We start from the raw sequence: 20,803 nt of genomic DNA, 5'->3' as shown, positions 1-20,803 counted from the left end.
AATTGTATCTGACTCTTTGCGAGCCTATGGACCATAGTTTGCCAGGCTCCTCTGTCCATGGGATTCTCCAGACAAGTGGAGTGGGTTGCCATGCCCACCTCCTGGGGATCTTCCCAACCCAGGGATCCACCCACGTCTCCTACAGCTCTTGCACTGCAGGCAGATCCTTTACTGCTGAGCCAGCAGGGAAGCCCTGTGCTATACAGTAATTCCTTGTCATTTATTTTGTAGATAGTGGTGTGTTTCTGTTGAACCTATATTCCTAACTTATTCCTCCTCCCATATAATTTTATTAATTAATAAAAATCCAGGGTTGTAATCAGTGTATCCAAAAATGAATTGTAATCAAGAATGAAAACTTGACTATCAATTTCAGCAATGAAGTTGCAAAATTTTAGGCAGGATATCCATAAAATGTACATCCAATTATTTGATGTGGTATTTGCATTGGTTTGACTGATGTGAATTACCTAGTGCCAATTATACTGTATGAGATTCAGTATATATAAATGTGTGTGTGTGTATTTATATTCATTGTGATTTATTTGGGCCAGACATTGATAGAAAATAACGTAGCACTTTGAAATTCTGCTAACACCCATGTTATTTGCTGATCCATTCAGCTCCCTAAGTGATAACATAGTATTATTTCAATAGCAGCTCTCAGAACATCAAATTTGGGTTGCAGAGTAAGGTCACAGTGCCGAGGTTCTGAGTGTGTCAGATGTGAAATCATCACAGATTTGGGGACGATGAGCAGACCAGACTTTGGATGTGACCTGGTGCAGCTGAGTAACTCACAAAGTCACAAGTCAGTCTCTGACTATAAAAGAGACATCTGATCAGATTGTCATGCTCTGGGTTTAATGGAGTGTTGCAGGGACTTTGACACAAACCATTACCCACTATTTACTTATTCAAGGCAGAAACCTACTGGAAAATTGAGTGAAATTATCCATACTTTAACAGCTTTGAGCAGATTGCACTATGATCAAAATTTCTAAAACACGCCCTTCTGAAGACATTGGCATTAACTACTATTGAGTCCTGTTATAGTACTTTAATCGCCATGTTTTACAAGATTATTTCTCTGTCTCTGGAATATGAAGCAAGGTTGTGTCATTGGAGGAGAATTTAATACCATCGGTTGAGTCTGTGATTCCTCAGTAGCTGTACTATTTGGAAGGATACTGTTAATCCAGAAAGTCAGTTAATTTTCACACTATTCTTTCATCAATCCTGTTTTATTTCCAAATTCCCAACACTTGTTCTTTATCTGGGTTCCTTGGACAGAGTTACATAGTAAACCAATCATGAACTTTCTTGTGCTTTAGGCTAATTGAAAGAAAGCTTTTTAAGTGAGACATAATATTAATAGGACTCTGAAACAGTGCATAGTTCAGGTACTTTTTCTTTTAATCGATTGTTAATGTTATATGAGAATGTGCTTAATCAATTGAGGCTATGTTTAAAATGATCTTTTCAAGCCCTACAAGACCATAATGAGTAATTAAAATGGATGAAATCATCAACAAATATTAATGTGAAGTTGGAAAAGGAAAATTTCAATGTATTAAATAAACGTTTTCCAAAGATCCTTTTAGCCAAAAAAATTATAGAAACCACTTTACTGACAAGCATTTTGTGTGCGTGCTTCATTTGTGTCCAACTCTTTGCGACCCTGTGGACTTGTAGCCCGCCAGACTCCTCTGTCCATGGAGTTCTCCGGGCAAGAATATTGAGTCAGTTGACATGGCCTTCTCCAGGGGATCTTCCCAACGCAGGGATTGCACCCCACATCTCCTGCACTGGCACGTGGGTTCTTTACCACTAGTGCCACCCGGGAAGACCGAGTGTCTTATGTAAATTATTGCTAAATCATATTGGATTCTTTTACAACCCCCATGCAATTCCCCAGGCAAGAATATTGGAGTGAATTGCCATTTCCTTCTCCAATATCATCCTTCAATTAATTAATATATTGCTGCTGCTGCTGCTAAGTCGCTTCAGTCGTGTCCGACTCTGTGCGACCCCATAGATGGCAGCCCATTAGGTTCCACCGTCCTTGGGATTCTCCAGGCAAGAACACTGGAGTGGGTTGCCATTTCCTTCTCCAATGCATGAAGTGAAAAGTGAAAGGGAAGTGGCTCAGTCGTGTCCGACTCTTAGTGACCCCATGGACCGCAGCCTACCAGGCTCCTCCGTCCGTGGGATTTTCCAGGCAAGAGTACTGGAGTGGGGTGCCATTGCCTTCTCCAAATGAATATACTACATAACAGCAAATTTTTATAAAGTTTTCCTGTTTTTGTAACTAAGTTTTTTAAACTTGATGCATATTTTTACTCGCTTTAAAAAGTCTCTTCAAAGAAGAGTTTGGCAAAACAAACCAATTTAATAATAAAAAGCTGCCCACGATCTAAAATGTAATCACTAATGATGATCTCTGTCCCAGAATCATCTTTTGATTCTGGTTTCCTCACCGTTTGAAAGTCTGGCCCACATTCTAAGATAAATTTAATTTTTTCATCACACAGTCTAGTGGCATCAAGATGGGGCCTAAGGTTAATCATATCAGTCAAACACCCAACTTGAGAAAAATTCCACTGGAAAGCTCTTCAAATATCAGCAATGACATTTGAAGTAATTGCAAAGCTCAAGCACCAATTTAAATGAAAGGCTACCCCCCTCTGCCATGCTCTCTTTTCTCTAGTTGAACATTATAATGTTAAAAGCATCAAAGTACTATAAGGTGAATTAATAATGTGGCATTTTATTGATTGCCTATATATTCATTGGAGAGCTCTGTTTTCAGCCTAGAGATTTTATGGAAAGGCCATTTCTAAACACATACGGTACAAAGTTCTGAAAGTTATTGTTTTTAAAAAATGCTGCTTAAAGGGCAGTCAGTTCTGAAGGGCCCTCTTGTCTTGTTTGAGCCCCAGATTCTTCTGCTTCTAAAATTATACTCATAACAAAATTTTTCAGACAGTGCCGCCTAATGAGCCTTCGAATGGTCATTACAGCTGTAATCCAGGAAATTAAAAATAGGCTACCATCTCTTATTCAACGTACTTCAGTAGACTGATTGGAAACGAAGGAGAAGAAACTAAGTGAAATTGACTAACACTGGTGACAAGTTACGGCTTTTCACAGGAAACAACCTGACAGGTGCTTTCTGACACCTTAGAACATCTCAGGAGGCCCCACTGGGAGCGTGCACACTGTATCAAATCCAGTGCTTTGGCTAGTAGGAATAGGATGTATGTGAAGAAAGGAAGGTTAAAACAGACAATCCCAGACACAGAAATGAAGCAACAGAATGCGGAGGAAGAGGTGGGAGACGAGCGCTTTCAGGCTGTGGATGTGGATAAAGAGCTGGGTAAAGAGATATTTGTCTCCTAAACTGGATCTAGCATTCCTGAGGCTGGGAAACTTCCTCTTAAATTAAGGTTTGCTGGCTGGCCCCGCCCTGATTTGGGTTCTTGATGGATTTTCAATCCCAAGTGTTGAAATGATAATGTGGAGACAATACTTTTATTTCGTAAATCATATTTGTTTTGTCTCCTGATTATAAAAGTGGTCCATGGTGAGAGTACAACAGATTAAAAGTGGAGGAAGCCCAAAAGAAAAATTCAGTGCAACCAGAAACCCATCCCCAAGGGTTTTGCCTGGCTGTAAGCCGTAGGTATAATTATTTTATTTGAAACGATTCTTTTAGAAGCGTGCTGCCTCTCCAGGTCGGCAGTGGAGCAGGGCGTGGACTTTAGTTCAGGAGGGGGCATCCTGCTTCTTCAGGGTCCTCACCGAGGTGACAGGCTATAGATGAGCCCTCCAGGAACAACGGGGCTGACCCTAGTGGAGTGTTTGTTTGTTGTAGTTTTGTATCTAGAATGCTTGTGCATCAGTTGTTTTCAAGTACAGGTGATAATACCTGATTAAGAGAAGGGTGGACAAAGAGGGCTTCCTTTTCTTAAGAAGACCAGTCAACTTGAGTGGATAGTTTCAGGACTCTGGGTGCACTTCCCTTTCGCCTTCTCCTTGTTGTCTCCAAATGGCTGTGTCTACAGACCTTGTGAGTTTCCACAATCCTCCCTACAGGTGGGAAGAGAGTGCAGTGACGAGGGCCAGACATCCTTGGGATGGGACAGGAGTTCTCATCTCATCAGGGAGGATCATCTTTCCAGGAAGATGCCTCGATGACATCTTAATTGGTGTGGAACAGAGTCTGACTCCATTCAACAAACTGGGTTTCTGTAAACTGAAGGAAAAAGGGCAAGAGAGGCTTGTAGCAAGCAGATGGTACCTGCCATAGCTCACAGGTTCAGCTCAGCAAATGGCCATCAGATTCATGTCCTGATTCTCATCCCCATCACTTTGCCTAACGGTAAAGCTTGCATTTCCGTTTGCAAGCTCATTTGTCTTTAACAAGCTAGAAAGATCTGCTGCAACTTAAAACAATAAAAACATCTCATCTGATTTTTTTCAGGACTCCACATTTTATTGTGTCCTACTTACTGTTTTTCTTTTTTTTAAAGGTGGAAAAATGAGTGAATGAAAGACGAAGGGAAACCTCTAGTTCCAGAAACAATTTAAGGTATTTTTACAAATCTGCATACATCTATAAAATAAGTGAAAAATTAAAGGGACAGATGATGGAAACATAAAAGTTGAAAAGCAAAGACCTACAGATGATAAAGTCAGAACCCAGGAGACATGCCAATGACTTTGATATATATGTTTGGAGTGTGCCATAGATTTTGTTCTAAATTTCTTAGAAATCAATGCATAGAGAGTTGTCCTACTGATTATAAGACACACAATACCCATACTTTAATAATTACTAGATTAACACTGAGATTGGTAAGCTTTCTCCCATGGATTCCCACTGAAATCACAGCGTGTATAATGAATGTATATCCTTGGTGATATTCTGAGAATGAGCATAATTATAAGCCTCTTTTAGAAGACATGCCCTAATATTAGGGTTACAATAACCTCCAAACAGGAATGCTTTGGAAAGAGAAACAGTGATGGCAACATGATAGTGTCTGTTGGCACCTTCCTGGGCGAACCTGGGCACATTGCCTGCCCGTCCGTGTCAGAGGGAGCCATCGTTTCAGAGGAGACACGTCTATGCACGATCTCTACAATAGACCTCTCAGCCCTTTTGTATTCTCTCTAAATTCCCTAGCCCATCATCCACATTGTCATTTTCTGCACATGGCCTCATCTCTAACTTCAAGTGCAAAATGAAAGTTTCTTGGCAGACACTCTGTCCCCATATGTCTGACCTTTTTTTCTCTAGCTGCCTTATCCAAACTTTCTTTTTTTTTTTTTTTAATGTTTCTGGGATTTGGGGTTATTTTTTATTTAAAATTTAATTTTTTTTAACCTTTGACCCCACTGTGCAGCATGCAGGACCTAGTTCCCAGGTCAGGGATGGAACCTGCAGCCCCTGGTTTGGGGAGTGTGGAGTCCTAGCCACTGGGCCTCTCAGCTTGTGCCCTTCCCTCCTGTCACAGCCTGCATGGGCCTCAGGTCCCGCTTCACCATGGCCACGTCTTTGAAGAAGCTTTGCTACGAAGGGAAGGGCAGAGTTTTCCATGCTCGTCATCTTCATTTCCGTTCCTCGCTACTTCTGCTCTGTCTACTGGCAGAGACTTTTGCCTCATGGCTTTTGCCTCTAACTCTCCACAGAAAATACAGAAGAGCCCGCCCCCCAGCCCAGAGCCCCAGTGGTCAAGGTCCCCGCGCGCCACGGCATTTTCAGTGACTTGCTCCCGGACGCCGTCCCTCCTCGCCTGTGACGTCACGCCCGTCTGCTTTCCCTCTCTCTCCTCTGATATGTCTTCTGGCTTTCCGTCTGTTGGATTTCCTCTGCTGGTCCCTTAAATGTGGTATCCAGCACAGTAAGGGTCAGTACTGCCGGATGGCCAGAACGAAGACTGAGTCCGGACCGTGTGGGTCTGCTTCCTCACTGTGCCATTCAGTGTCTCTGGTACCTTGGGCAGAGAACTGGACCCATCTGGGCCTCCGTTTCTTCAACCATGAGAAAGATAAGGATGAATCTGTCTCCTATACAGATTGTGAAGATTAAACAAGTTAAAATACATAAAACAAACAAACAAAAGAACATAAAGGCTCCCAAAAATGTCTTTTAAATGAAATACAATACGTAAAGCACACAGAGCTCAATATAGCTATTAATTTCAGCACAGAACAAACACAACTCCGATTTTCCGGCTTAGGTCTGTTCTCTTTGTTCCCAGCCTTTCTAAACGAAGTGCCTCAAATGGCTTCTTCGTCAACTATACTTGTGTGTTATGTGCTAAGTCACTTCAGTCATGTTTGACTCCGTGCGACCCTATGGACTGCAGCCTACCAGGCTCCTCTGTCCATGGGATGCTCCAGGCAAGAATACTGGAGCGGGTCGCCATGCCCTCCTCCCGGGCATCTTCCCGACCCAGGGATTGAACCCAGCGTCTTTTACATCTACCTGCATTGGCAGGTGGGTTCCTTACCAGTAGCACCACCTGGGAAGCCCAGTCAACTATGCACGGAGATCCTGGACTGCCTTGCTCCAGCGCACACCTCCGTGAGCACAGATTCCTGCTGGAGAATGGACATCTTCACTTAGCTCAGACGCAGTCATCTGGGATGAACTCACCACCTCGCCTTAGTCCTTTTTTATTTTCTCTCTTGGCAAAAGGTGTCCAAATGCACCAGGTGGGATTTCGGGAGTCATTTTTCATTCTCCCTCCTTTCCACGTCGAGTCAGTCATCGGGTCCTGTCAGGTTCGCTGACACCGCCTCTCCTGCCTTTCTATCTTCCCTCCACCCGCTCAGCCCCTCCCTGGGTCCAGCCGCCCACTCGGTCCCGGATTCGCGGATCAGAGGATGCTGCTTCGTGTCCTGGCCTCTGATCTTACCCCTCTGCACTTCACTCTCCATGGAGCTACTGGGGGGATTTGGCTTGACTGAAGAGCTGATCAGATTACTCCCCTTTTAAAGGTGATTCATAGATTCCTAATAGTCCTCGGGATAAAGTCCAAAGCCTTCAGGATTGCTTGCCTGATCCTTGGCAATCTCGAGCCTCGGACTCCTTCAGCTGCGTTTTTTGACACTTCTACCCCTGAAATGTGCATTTCCACCAAAGCGATGCACATATGGAATCAATAGTTTCTCCTCCTGCTGAATGAACTTCAAAGTGAATTTGTATCGAGAGAATGCTTTCTCTGGCTGATCCAGTAGGTCGAATTATTGCTTGTCTCAATGTTTATGCAGTACAATTGAATTGTATACAGCATGTTTTCTAGTTTTTATTTAGTTGAAACAATCTCATTGGGAAGATTATCTTGTATGTTAATGTTATACTTGATATTTGATTAATTAATTGGGCATCTCTGTATCAGAGTACTTAACACATTCCTTCACAAAATTAAAATTTCTAATTCAATTTTCTTCCCTTGTAAGATTCACATGGTACTTGTCCCTTCTTTCAAGTGTTTGGGTTTTTTATTTTTCTGGGTTGAATTTTGGAGATTACAATTTTTCCATGTATAGGATTAGCCTGTTAGTCCTTATTAAAGTTTTTATTTTGTTCATTATAATCTCTAATATTATTTATTATGAATTGAATTATGGATTTATTTCATGTATCTTCATTTAATTGAAAAGGTTATAATAAATGGTTCTCTTAGGCATTCCAAGATGGTACAGAATGGTCAGCTGATTTATTGTGCTGATAATCTATTTCTTTTGTATATGTCCTACTGTTTTGTGGGACACGTACTCACAGCCCTTATTCTGGCAGAATACAGAACAAGGAACAGGGTTAAAATGGCAGGATCAACATACCAAGATAATATGGTCAAAATGATGGGTTAGAATGGGAGTGTAGACATGTCCTTCTTCTGTATTTGCTGTACCATGTTCTTGCCATCACAGGTTTTTCTCTTTTTAGAATGGCTCTGTGCTAGTCAGGACTGATTTCATTGAGAATGAACAAAAACAAAGTCGGATAAACTTACGAAAAATGTGTGTCTCCTTGCCATCATTAGAGCTTTTCTCTCTCAGAGAAAAGCATCTGTGAAGAAAATCTCAAGAAATATTTCTGATTGGTCCACTTTGGGTCATGTGCCCATTCTGCACCAATCACTGTGGGCGGGAGGATGCGGCATTCTGGGCTTACACGCTTACCTCTGTGGGGGAAGATCCGGAAGGTGGGAATACTGATTGGTTGGAGGGGATGATGGGGCAGCAATAAAGGCAAAGAAGGATGCTGTCTCCAGAAAGAGAAGGATGGATGGTGGAGAAGCAGCCGCAATTTGCTGCACGTTCTGTTTGCCTCTTCTCAGTTCAGTTCAGTCGCTCAGTCATGTCCGACTCTTTGCAACCCCGTGAATCACAGCATGCCAGGCCTCCCTGTCCATCACCAACTCCCGGAGTCCACCCAAACTCATGTCAATCGAGTCAGTGATGCCTCCAGCCATCTCCTCCTCTGTCGTCCCCTTCTCCTCCTGCCCCCAATCCCTCCCAGCATCAGGGTCCTTTCCAATGAGTCAGCTCTTCGCATCAGGTAGCCAAAGTATTGGCGTTTCAGCTTCAATCTCAGTCCTTCCAGTGAACACCCAGGACTGATCTCCTTTAGGATGGACTGGTTGGATCTCCTTGCAGTCCAAGGGACTCTCAAGAGTCTTCTCCATCACCACAGTTCAAAAGCATCAATTCTTCATCGCTTAGCTTTCTTCATAGTCCAACTCTCACATCCATACATGACCACTGGAAAAACCATAGCCTTTACTAGACGGACCTTTGTTGCAAAGTAATGTCTCTGCTTTTTAATATGCTGTCTAGGTTGGTCATAACTTTCCTTCCAAGGAGTAAGTGTCTTTTAATTTCATGGCTACAATCACCATCTGCAGTGATTTTGGAGCCCCAAAAAATAAAGTCTGACACTGTTTCCACTGTTTCCCCATATATTTCCCGTGAAGCGATGGGATTGGATGCCATGATCTTCTTTTTCTGAATGTTGAGCTTTAAGCCAGCTTTTTCAGTCTCCTCTTTCACTTTCAGCAAGAGGCTTTTTTGCCTCTCCTAGTTGCTCCCAAAACACTTTATACTTTGTCTCACAGTAATTATAACAAAATTCTTCTTTAATGTGATTATCTATCCCACTGGTTGGGAATCTTTAATATAAGGAAAATATAATATAAGGAAAACTCTTGGTACACTTTTGTCCACCTGTTTACCTAATGCTCAACAAAAATCATGCAACCAATAATCCCTGTGGAGAGAGTGCAGGAAGGAGGAAAAATTTGGAATTCACTGTTTTAAAATGGTTTATATCTGACCCACAAAACTCTGTTCTTAACCAACTCCACTTTGGAGAATTTTTTTTTTCCATATCAAGTTCAACTGGCTGATTTGCATTTAATTTTAAAGATGAGGCTCCCAACTGATCATGAAGTGACTCTATAGGAAGAAAGATGAAAGAGTAAAGAAAAGCCCTACATTTGGTCACTTTTGAGGCTTAGCGTGAAAGTCACCAAGAAAGATGAAGCCACGAAGGGATGAGAAGAGGAATTACTTTTCCAGTTACTTGATATAGCATGTACCATGGGGACGCTATCTTTTTGAAAGATCGTCTAGTGAAATGTTAAATTGGGGGAATGAATGGGGATAAGTGATCACCAGGGTTGATTAAACGCCTTGACTACCAGCCATTTTAGACAGAGATAACATTTTTGCAACCATTTTAAGTCATTGCCACACAGAAGGTGAAGCTGCCTATGGAAATCACGGACACAGGAATAAACCTGCCACCGCGTAAGATTTACAGCCCTGCCAGGCAATGAACTGAAAGGTCACTCCTGAATTAAGTTACCTTTGTATGACTTTCTGTTCTGGGTATGAAAATACACAGGATGGTGAAATCCATTAAGCTACAGTTGACAGCAAGAGGGGTTCATTAATTCAGGAGTGGGAGTAGGCTTGCCTTTCTGCAAAAACCTCGTGGGAATGTGATGGGCATGGTTTGGTTCTTGAAGCCAAATGGAGCACTCAAATAGGAGATGGCTTTGGGAATAAAACCAGCCATTAGAACCTCTGTCTAAAAATAATCATTGCCTGAACGGGCCATGTAGTGGCCTTGGAGAAATCGAGTTTGTTACAGTGCATGAGGGCTTTGTGATAATTACATGGTGCCAGGAACTGGTAAACCACTTCCAGTACATGTTGGATAAATATAGCATCACAATAGCGATGCCATCAGTCTTCCCTGGTGTCTCAGATGGTAAAGAATCTGCCTGCAATGTAGGAGACCTGGGTTCAGTCCCTGGATGGGGAAGATCCTGTGGAGAAGGGCATGGAAACCCACTCCAGTATTCTTGCCTGGAGAATCCACAAGGACAGAGGAGCCTGGCAAACTTCAGTCCATGGGGCAGCAAAGAATCAGATGCAACTGAGTGACTAAGCATTGCCCAACCCAGAGGTGCCATCACCACAGGTAGCAAATGAGGGGCTGGTGGAAGCTGGCATGGCTTGGCAGTGAGACCACAGTCTGCACAGGGCAGAGGTCAGGGTCCCTAAGATCAAAAAGGAATTTATCATTCCTTGAAGCTAGAGCTTGGAAAATAGACTCCATTTTCTCCCAAAAGTGGAATTAGATGCTGTACTTGCACGGTTTAACATTTGAGGAGACGTGTTTAATGAATAGATGGCTCTGCAGGGCAATCAGGAGGCTCCTTGCAGTCACTGATGAGAAGAGTGGTCCGGGACGGGAGGACCCTGACCTCCATCCTGTTATTCCAGAATGCCGCTGACATTGGAGAAAGCAAACAGCAGTGCTTGCTCAGACGTGTCGGGGTTGCAGCTTGAGAAGGATAACAACTCTGAAAAAAAGAACAAGAGGCGAAAACCATCTGTGAGCCACCCCTGACAGAACGTGGGTGAGGTTTTCCAGCTGGAGAACGAGCAAGTGCCTGTGGTCCTGATTCAGGGGAACCAGGTTGGAGCGGGCACTTGTCTGGGGCACTTTCTTGTGAAGAGTGAAGTCTGGATGGGCAGATCCTTTCTGCTGCTCAAGTCAGGGAGAACTTCAAATTTATTTCCTTATCGCTGAGATGGCTTCGCCCTGCAGGAGTTCATCCTGGGAGTTCATTGTGGTCCCCACAACCTTTTGGAGGCAAGGAGGTAGGGACAGAGATATCAGAGGGGATTTTATTTTGGTGGTGAAGTACTTGGTACAATAGCTAAGACGATATCTGGGCTAAACTTCAATACAAATGTTGACATATTCTTTTAGCCTAGTACAATTATATTGGAGCAAGTGAAAGAGATAAACCTCTGATATTTTCTGTATCTGCCTCTGTGGGCTGAGTCCCTCCGTCTGGAAGTCTGCTGAGGCTCAAAGGTGTGACCAGCATCACCCCAAGGACTCTGAATCCCTTTCCCTCCTGCTCTGCTGCTTCTGCTGCTTCTAAGTCGCTTCAGTTGTGTCCGACCCTGTGTGACGTCATAGACAGCAGCCCACCAGGCTCCTCCATCCCTGGGATTCTCCAGGCAAGAACACTGGAGTGGGTTGCCATTTCCTTCTCCAATGCATGAAAGTGAAAAGTGAAAGTGAAGTCGCTCAGTCATGTCCAACTCTTCGCAACCCCATGGACTGCAGCCCACCAGACTCCTCCATCCATGGGATTCTCCAGGCAAGAGTACTGGAATGGGTTTCCATTGCTTTCTCCACCTCCTGCTCTGAGAGAGAGCTTATTTGAGTCATTTCTAGCAACTTCACACCCTGGTTCCTCTACCTTTTTCTGCTGCTCAACATCCAGACAAGCTGAACTGATCCTGGCTGGCAAAATTCTCTCCTTGATTCTATCTTCCTTTTCAATCACTGCCGCTGTGTGCAGACACTTACTTCCCAACAGCTGGTGTGTGTGGGGGTGGGGTGGGGGAGGTGGGTTGGTGGTAGTGGGTGGGGCGTCTTGAAACCTCAGAGATGGCCCTCCATGACCTGCTCATTGTAAGGCTGTGAACTTGTAGACACCCATGCACCCTTTGTCTGCCAACACGATGTCAATTCTTTTCCCATTGCTGGTAACGTTTGATATCAAATCAGTCATTTTCCAGATTTATTTTAGGTTTATCTGTCATCTTAATTTTTGCTAATCAGATAGAAGACACAGTGTTCTCCTTGTTTTGATTTGTATTTCTCTGAGAGTTGATAAGCATTTTTATGGGCTTGTTGATTATACATATATATACATATATATATAGTTGTTGTTTTTGCCTCTTCAAATTCCTTGCACAACCAGTCCATCCTAAAGGAAATCAGTCCTGGGTGTTCATTGGAAGGACTGATGTTGAAGTTAAAACTCCAATACTTTGGCCACCTGATACAAAGAGCTGACTCACTGGAAAAGACCCTGATGCTGGGAAAGATTGAGGGCAAGAGGAGAAGGGGATGCCAGAGGATGAGATGGTTGGATGGCATCACCGACTCAATGGACAGGGGTTTGGGTGGACTCCGGGAGTTGATGATGGACAGGGAGGCCTGGGGTGCTGTGGCTCATGGGGTCGCAAAGAGTCAGACACGACTGAGCAACTGAACTGAACTGAACTGAATTCCTTGCCCATTTTTTTTTTTTTTTTTGTATTGAGCTTTTTCTTTTTTATTGACTTGTAGCAGCTTTCTACATAATATGGATATTGATTTTATATATATATATATATATATATATATATGTATGTAAAGCATAGAGGCTTAAATCAACAGGATATTATTATCCCATGGAATTCTGTTAGTTGCCTGGCCTCAGCCATGAGGTCTTCTGGCTTTGTATATTTCATCTAGTTGCAGTCAGGAGCAGCTGGGACCTGAGTTATCTAAAGGTCTATTGGGTTGGCCATCTAAGAGACTCCCACCCAGGGAGGCAGGGGTGTGATCTGCCCTTCACAGTTCTCCGGGGGCTTCAGCTGGGACTCCCTGCCACGGTGCCTCCAGGTGGCCTGTCCATGTGGTCTGGGCTTTCACAGCCTGGTGGCTTATTGCTAAGTGCAAGCATTCTAAGAGACAGGATGCAGAATGGCCAGTCTGAAATCCTAGGCGTGGACAGTAGCACAACATCACGTCTGTTATGATTTGTTATAAAGTAGTCAGGGAGCCCAACCAGATTCAGTGTGGGAGACAGGAAGAGCATTTTGAAAATGTCATCCTCTTGAATTCACCAGGATCCACTCTCTTACTGCAGATTATTAATATATGTACATATTTCCCACATGCAAAATGTGCACTGCCCTTGCCCTCCACACCACTTGCTGAGCCCTCCTTTCCACCTAAGTTTTACTTGTACAATGATGGCTTCAAGTCCAAGGGTCAAGATTTAATGATCTAAATGAGGCCCAGGTGTAGATGAGGCTCCTTGAGCGTGGGCCCTCTCTGTTTGAAAACCTGTGAATCAAAGAGACACGTTATCTACACACACACACTAGACATATTAACACAATGTCGGATAGGCAAAGCAAAACCACAAATGACATTCCCGTTCAAAAGTGAGGAAGATGGGAGGTGCATGATGCCAGTCACTCGTCTAGAGCAGTTATCAAATCCAGCTGGGCACGTACTGCCAGTTCTTTGAATTATTCTGCTTCCTGGGAATGATTTTCCATGGTTTGTGGCTCCGGGCCCCAGTTTCTCCTTTCCTCCTTCAAGCCATCTTTCTTTTTCCATAATACATAGACCGTTCACATCTGAATGTTTCTACTACTTTCTTTCTGCCTGTTGTAGTTGGGGAGGGGGTAACCCATTTCCCTCTGATTCCTTCAGTTCAAGCTGATATAATTCTTTTAAAAATGTCATAGGTCCCTTGTGTATCACATTATTTTAATAGTACACTTCACCAGACGAAAGTCACATGGGTTCTTCATTTGAGCCAAGAGTCAGGATGCTGTGGAAAAACACCCTTAAGATCTCAGAACATTTTTCTTAGTTAGAAGAATCCCTGAGACATCTTAATTCTTAACAGTACTCACCATCAAAGAGAAAAAATCTGAGTGAGGGCCTTCAGATTATTGGAAGCCTTGCTAAGTACACACATGAAATATTCTGAGAGCCCATCTGAAGGTTGTATAGCCACGCAGTCGAGGTCTTTACACCGAGACCATGCTTTGCCAGATTTAGTGTTCATCCTGAGGTCATTCTTTATTTTTTGAGTCTTTTGCAACTGGATCAACTTGGAATAAGAATTTGTTTATTTTTATTTCTTTTTTGTTTATTTGTTAAATTTTTTATTGAAATATAGTTGGTTTACAATGTTGGGTTAGTTTCTGGTGTACAGTAAAGTGATTCAGTTATATATATATGTGTGTGTGTGTCTATACATATATTGGGGCTTCGCTGGTGGCCTAAGATCATGGCATCCGGTCCCATCACTTCATGGCAAATGAAGTGGAAACAGTGGAAACAGTGTGGAAACAGTGGCTGACTTTATTTTTCTGGGCTCCAAAATCACTGCAGATGGTGACTGCAGCCATGAAATTAAAAGACGCTTACTCCTTGGAAGGAAAGTTATGACCAACCTAGATGGCATATTAAAAAGCAGAGCATTATTTTGACAACAAAGGTCCGTCTAGTCAAGGCTATGGTTTTTCCTGTGGTCATGTATGGATGTGAGAGTTGGACTATAAAGAAATCTGAGTGCTGAAGAATTGATGCTTTTGAACTGTGGTGTTGGAGAAGACTCTTGAGAGTCCCTTGGACTGCAAGGAGATCCAACCAGTCCATCCTAAAGGAAATCAGTCCTGGGTGTTCATTGGAGGGACTGATGTTGAAGCTGAAACTCCAGTACTTTGTTCACCTGATGTGAAGCTCTGACTCATTTGAGAAGACCCTGATGCTGGGAATGATTGATGGCAGGAGGAGAAGGGGATGCCAGAGGATGAGATGGTTGGATGGCATCACTGACTCGATGGACATGGGTTTGGGTGGACTTTGGGAGTTGATGATGGACAGGGAGGCCTGGGGTGCTGTGGTCATGAGGTCACAAAGAGTTGGACATGACTGAGTGACTGAACTGAACTGATACTGTTGGCTCAGATGGTAAAGAATCTGCCTGCAATGCTGGACACCTTCGTTCAATCCCTGGGTCAGGAAGATCCCCTAGAGAAGGAAATTGCTACTCATTCCAGTGTTCTTGCCTGGAGAACTCCGTGGACAGAGGAGCCTGGCGAGGTAGGCCATGGGGTCACAAAGAGTTGGACATGACTGAGCGACTAACACACACAACATACACAATCACACACACATATATATTCTTTTAAAAATTCTGTTCCATTCTAGGTTATTACACGGTAGTAAGTGCAGTCTCCCATGCTCTACTGAAAGACCTTGTCATTCATTTTATATTTAATGTTTGTGCCTCTCTCAATCCCAAACCCCTAATTCATCCTGCACCCCCCAATTCTTTTCACTTTCTTCTTTTAAAATACCTCTTTGACATATGGTTAAAGTAATGATCTATAACTCTTGTTTTTATCTTTTAGCTTTCTCTCAAACAATAATTTCACATTTTCTATGTGTTTTGGAAGAGTCACTTTGTTTCATGTACTTTTGTTTATCTACTTTTCTCTGCTTCTCAGATCATTTACTATTTTTTTAAATAATGTTTTTAATTTCTTGTGACCCTGATCAACTTTTTTTCTTGTAGTACCCTGCTTAAAGTAATTGCATGTGATATAAGCTTTCCAAATCTGAGGATAATAATTGCACTTATTTGAAGTTTTTTCCCTTTCATTAATACAGCTTCAAGAAGTATTTGCAATGTATGTGATAGGCAAATAGGTCTTTGACTCATTAATTCCATCTGTAGGATTTAAGGAAATATTCTGAAAAGTTCCAGATGATATATGCACAGTGTTATGTAAGATCAAATTGCTAGCAGAAAGATAGAAAAGAAGGGAGGAAAGGAGAAAGAAAGTCTAATAATAGAAATTTGGTTAAACATATTTTGGTCTGTCCATTAAAAAAAACAAAAATCCCAACATATAATTTTGTAACAGAATCCCAGTGATAATTCCCTTTCAAAAGATAGACAAATAATAATGTAGATTTCTATAAAATATATTGATTATGGTCATTATTTCTGAGAGTTGAGATTAACGAGAAACTTTTACTTCCTATTTAACCACTTCTGTACTACACTATTTGATATATTTGTCAGTCAACATGCTATTTTATAATCAGGAAAGTAATCTATCACCTTTGAAAACCCAATACATGCTTTCTATGAAAATATTCAGAAAATGCATGACAGCAGAAAAAAGGAAGTAGAGAATGACCCATAATTCTACACACTGATATTTTCTGTCCTAACAGCTTAACACTTGGCTTATTTATCTTGTGATGCGTGCACACACACACATGTACGCACACTCACACACATGTTTAGTTGAAGGGCGCACGCCAAGCATGACCTTCTTATTCTTTTTTTCAACCTGGGTTTTACTTGGTCTCTCCCAGGTGGCGCAGTTAGTAAAGAATGCAGGAAAAGCCAGAGAGGTCAACTCGATCCCTAGGTCAGGAAGGTCCCCAGGAAGGTCCCCTGGCAAAGCACTCTAGTATTCTTGCCTGGGAAACCCCATGGACAGAAGAGCCTGACGGGCGACAGTCCATAGGGTTGCTAAGCGTCGGCCACAACTGAGTGACTGAGCGTGGGTTACCTAGTAATATTTGCTGTGCGTCTTTTCACACCAGTTAAGGCATGTCTGTATCTCTATAACTAAGCACATCACCATCCCAATACTTCACTGTTTATCACAGCAATTTCCAGCTCTTCATTGGAGAGCTCACCTTCTCTTCCTATTACCGGTGTTTGCCTCCGTGAGCCTCCTGGCCTCCATGTGAGCTGATTGCCTTCATTCATCCCTGCCTCCTCCCCATGTCCTGAGCGTGGTGCCTGCCACAGCGCAGATCTGCCACATTTCCTGTTGAGTGAATGAGTGAATGAGCCAGTGAATGAGTGACTCCATCCGTCAGAGCCCGTCTCGCCCAGCACACAGAGACCCAGTCATCACGTGCCTCTGGGAGCCTTGTGCGTTTCTCTGCGGTTAGCTGTCCATCTGGAAGCTGAGAGTAATAAATGCCACATCACGGGAAGTTTAAAAGGATGAAAGAGATAATATTTATAAAATACTTAACTTCTTTAGAAGGAAAATCCCCGCCAAGTCCAATGTGTATACTATTATCATTGACTCTCCCCAACCCCATCAATCACACATGATTCGCTAGCTGGTGTTTTCTCTCTCGGCAGCTGCATTTTTAACCCTTTTTTTTTCCCATTAAAGTATTCCAGGAAGTTGAGATGAATACTATTCCGTGTGAACCTCACACCTTCTTTAAAAATCGCAGCGTGTTCTACACTAATTAAAAAGGCGATTTTTTTTTAATCCTCCCAACATCTCGCTGAGATAGGGGAGGGAAGCTATTATTATCCTAATTTTGCAGCTAGGGAAACTGACACAGAGACACTCACTCACTCAGCACTAGATGGAGGATGATAATAGATGTAGAACTTGAATCTTTTGGTTTCTATTCTTAAGCTGATGATTCACAATAAAAATCACACTTTAGAATGCAATAAACTCTTCTGAATCTGTGGAGGGAAAAAAAAAAAAAACACTTTTTTCTCTCCCCTAAACAATGTTACACTATGGAAATAAAACATTGACCATGAAGCTGTTCAGACAGTAATTTGCAACAGTAAAGTTGCCAGATTATACTGCCTATTACAGAAAGCATGTGAAGGGAGCTGAAGGGGCTGGTAATCCCCTTCCTTGGGGCTTTTAGCCTGAAGTCTCAAAGCATGGCTTGGTCTGCAGGCTTGTACTTAGCTGTTTAGTTGCGTCAGACTCTTTGCGACCCCATGGACTGTAGCCCTACAGGCTCCTCTGCCGGTGGGATTTCCCAGGCAAGAACTCTGGAGTGGGTTGCCATTTCCTTCTCTAAGAGATCTTCCCGAGCCAGGGATTGAACCCCCGTCTCTTGTGTCTCCTGCATGGCAGGCTGATTCTTTACTACTGCGCCACCTGGAAGCTCTGTATGGGGCTGTGACTCCTACATCAGGCTGAAATTGTGCTTGTTTGAAATGCTAACATTAAAGCCCTTTTCTGTTGCATTGGCACATAATTTTGCCTTATTTTTCTCAGCGATGAAAACAAGTTGCCCATGCTAAAAACAGACTAATAAAGTACAGCTGATTTATTAGTTATTCAAATACTTATTGAGCCCTGATGACATACCAAGCCCCTGGATGTTGGAGAGACCAAAATGAACAAGAGAAGCTGAGTCTCCTCCCTCACAGAGACTACATCAGAGTAGGAGTCACCATAAGCAAACAGCAAACAGGATAATTAAAAGTCATCTGCAGTTCCTATCTGATGAGTTACAGGCATTGTTTAGTCACTAAGTCCCATCCAAATCTTGCGACCCCATGGACTGTAGTCCGTCAGGCTCCTCTGTCCATGGGACTCTCTAGTCAAGAATACTGGAGTGGGTTGCCATTTCTTTCTCCAGGGAATCTTCCCCATCCAGGGATCAAACCCATGTCTCCTGCATTGGCAGGTGGATTCTTTACCACTGAGCCACCTGGGAAGCCCATCATGATGGGCTGAGGTCCATGAAGTAAATAGAGCCGAGTGGAGTTTGGCAAGTGACGGAGGTGGGGCGTCAGATGGGAGCTATGTCAAGACTAGCCCTTTCAGCAGAGACTTGAACCTTAAAGACAGAAACTGCTAGCAAAGCATATTCCAAGCAGAGGGAACAAAAATATAAGGGCATTGTTTCCCCAGTCCTAAAAAGCTTTTCTGTTTCTTGTGCATTTTTCAAGACGAGCCCACGTGGTCTTGCTAATCATTTTCTTCCTTCGGGGGTGGGGGGCTTCGGCGCATCTGCTTTATTTCTTCATTCCAGCCCTTGTAAGTGACAATGTGGCAACAGGCTGTGGGGTGTTCCCCCCCGAGACCTCCTCCAGTCCCTTGGGTCCATGGCACCGAGCAGAGGACCCCACAAAACTTCCGTGAAATACCTGGAACGCAGACTTCTGTTTGGGCGCACGCCTTTTATGTCCTGGCTGAATCTGAAACCATTCCACACCACATAAAAGACTTGATAAGAGATCAGCTAGCAGCTGTTGGAACGAAGCATCTTCATGCTTCCAAAGTTCTCCTTATCTTGTTTTATTTGCCTCGTTTCTCTTTGGCACCAAGTGGAGGACGGGACATGGGCAACACCTTACCAAAACAATGATTTCTTCCTGAAACGTCACCGGTTTCTGGAACTGGCTCTTGGCACCTGGTAGGGGACATTTCAACCCCAGGAGGTAGATAAATTATGTTTCATGCTCTCAGGGCACGTCCCTGGCTTTCTGGGTCGCAGACACCTCCAAGAACACAGGAACTAGACCACAGTTGACTCTTCTTGTGCCAAACAGCAGTGGCTGAACCGCAGAGGCAGCTAGTTCCATGGGACGGCTGTTTCTAATTGCTGTTCCTCTCTTCACCGTTCTGGCTTTGTTTGGAGAGTAAAGAAAGTTTCTAAATATTTTGAACCCTGGGGTCCTTTGTGGCATTCCTTGGTCTCTTCTCCTTTCACTGAAACATAAAACCACCAGCGACTATTTGCTTGTGTAGCCATTTCCATGTGTATACACTCGGGAGGATGGGGGTACAATTCAACAGACTGGTTCCCTCTCAGCTTCTGTCACGTTCCTTCCGATGTGAAAGGCTGAGGACCTAGAAACACTTGCTTGGAAGATGCAATCACCCTAGATGGCTTATCGCAAAGACGGAGCATGGGAGAAAAGATGCTGGCTTCACGTTCAAGTTCAACAAGGTGTAATTAGAGCTCAGCGCTCTCCTCCCATGTCACTAATAAGGTATTTCTGGCAAATGATAATTAAGTCATGGCTTCGAGGCACTACGGTGTGACTCTTACAAATGGGCTAACTCGATTCGTCAAAATCACGTTTATGCAAGGCTTTGATCCCACCTGCAGCCCACACCTGTTTTGCGGGGCCGGGTGACTGGCGGGAGCGCGCAGGCTCAGTTCCGCCCACTGCCCCACCTTGCATCGCGTTCACCGGCTGCCCCGGCCCGTGTGCCCTGACTTTGATCTCCGGGCATCGTGGAAGCCATCGGCTGTGACAAGAGTTTTGGTTCGGCCTCACTGCCTTGGAATGCAAGTCTCAAGGGTTCTGCCCCTGGAAATTGGATGACGAGGTGGCACACGTTCCAGGAGGGTAGGCTGGCATGTCGGGGCATCTCAAAGATGCTTTTCCATAACTTCATTCTTCTGGGGACTGGCCAGAAGTGATGAGTAGACCATAACTCTTAGAGGCTGCAGAAGCTTCCAGAGGACACTGTGAGCCCAGATTCATTACGGTCTGGATACAATTGCACTTTGCAAAGACAGTCGATGTGACATTCTTCTGCCCAGGGTTTTGAATCAGTAGTCCAATCCTCCTTTTCTGCAAGCAGGTGGGAAATCTACATAAAAATTGGAATTTCAGGCATCGTAAGGAGCTGGGAATATTTTTACAACAGGAAGAACAACACAGTTCCCCCTTATTTAAATGGGATCTCTTGTAGTAGATAAGGTGAAAGCTTTTTTTTTTCTTTTCTTTTTTTAAACGGGCCACCTAAAATGTTGAGAGTAGTTTGCCAAAAGCCACATCTGACTCAAATAAGCAAATCTGTTGTGTAAAGCCTGTGCACGTAAAACAGAATCCAAATGCAAGCATGCACACTTTCA

This window comes from Bos taurus, chromosome 12 (genome assembly GCF_002263795.3).
Source record: "Bos taurus isolate L1 Dominette 01449 registration number 42190680 breed Hereford chromosome 12, ARS-UCD2.0, whole genome shotgun sequence".
Classification (NCBI taxonomy): domain Eukaryota; kingdom Metazoa; phylum Chordata; class Mammalia; order Artiodactyla; family Bovidae; genus Bos; species Bos taurus.
This window is presented reverse-complemented; position numbering follows the sequence as displayed.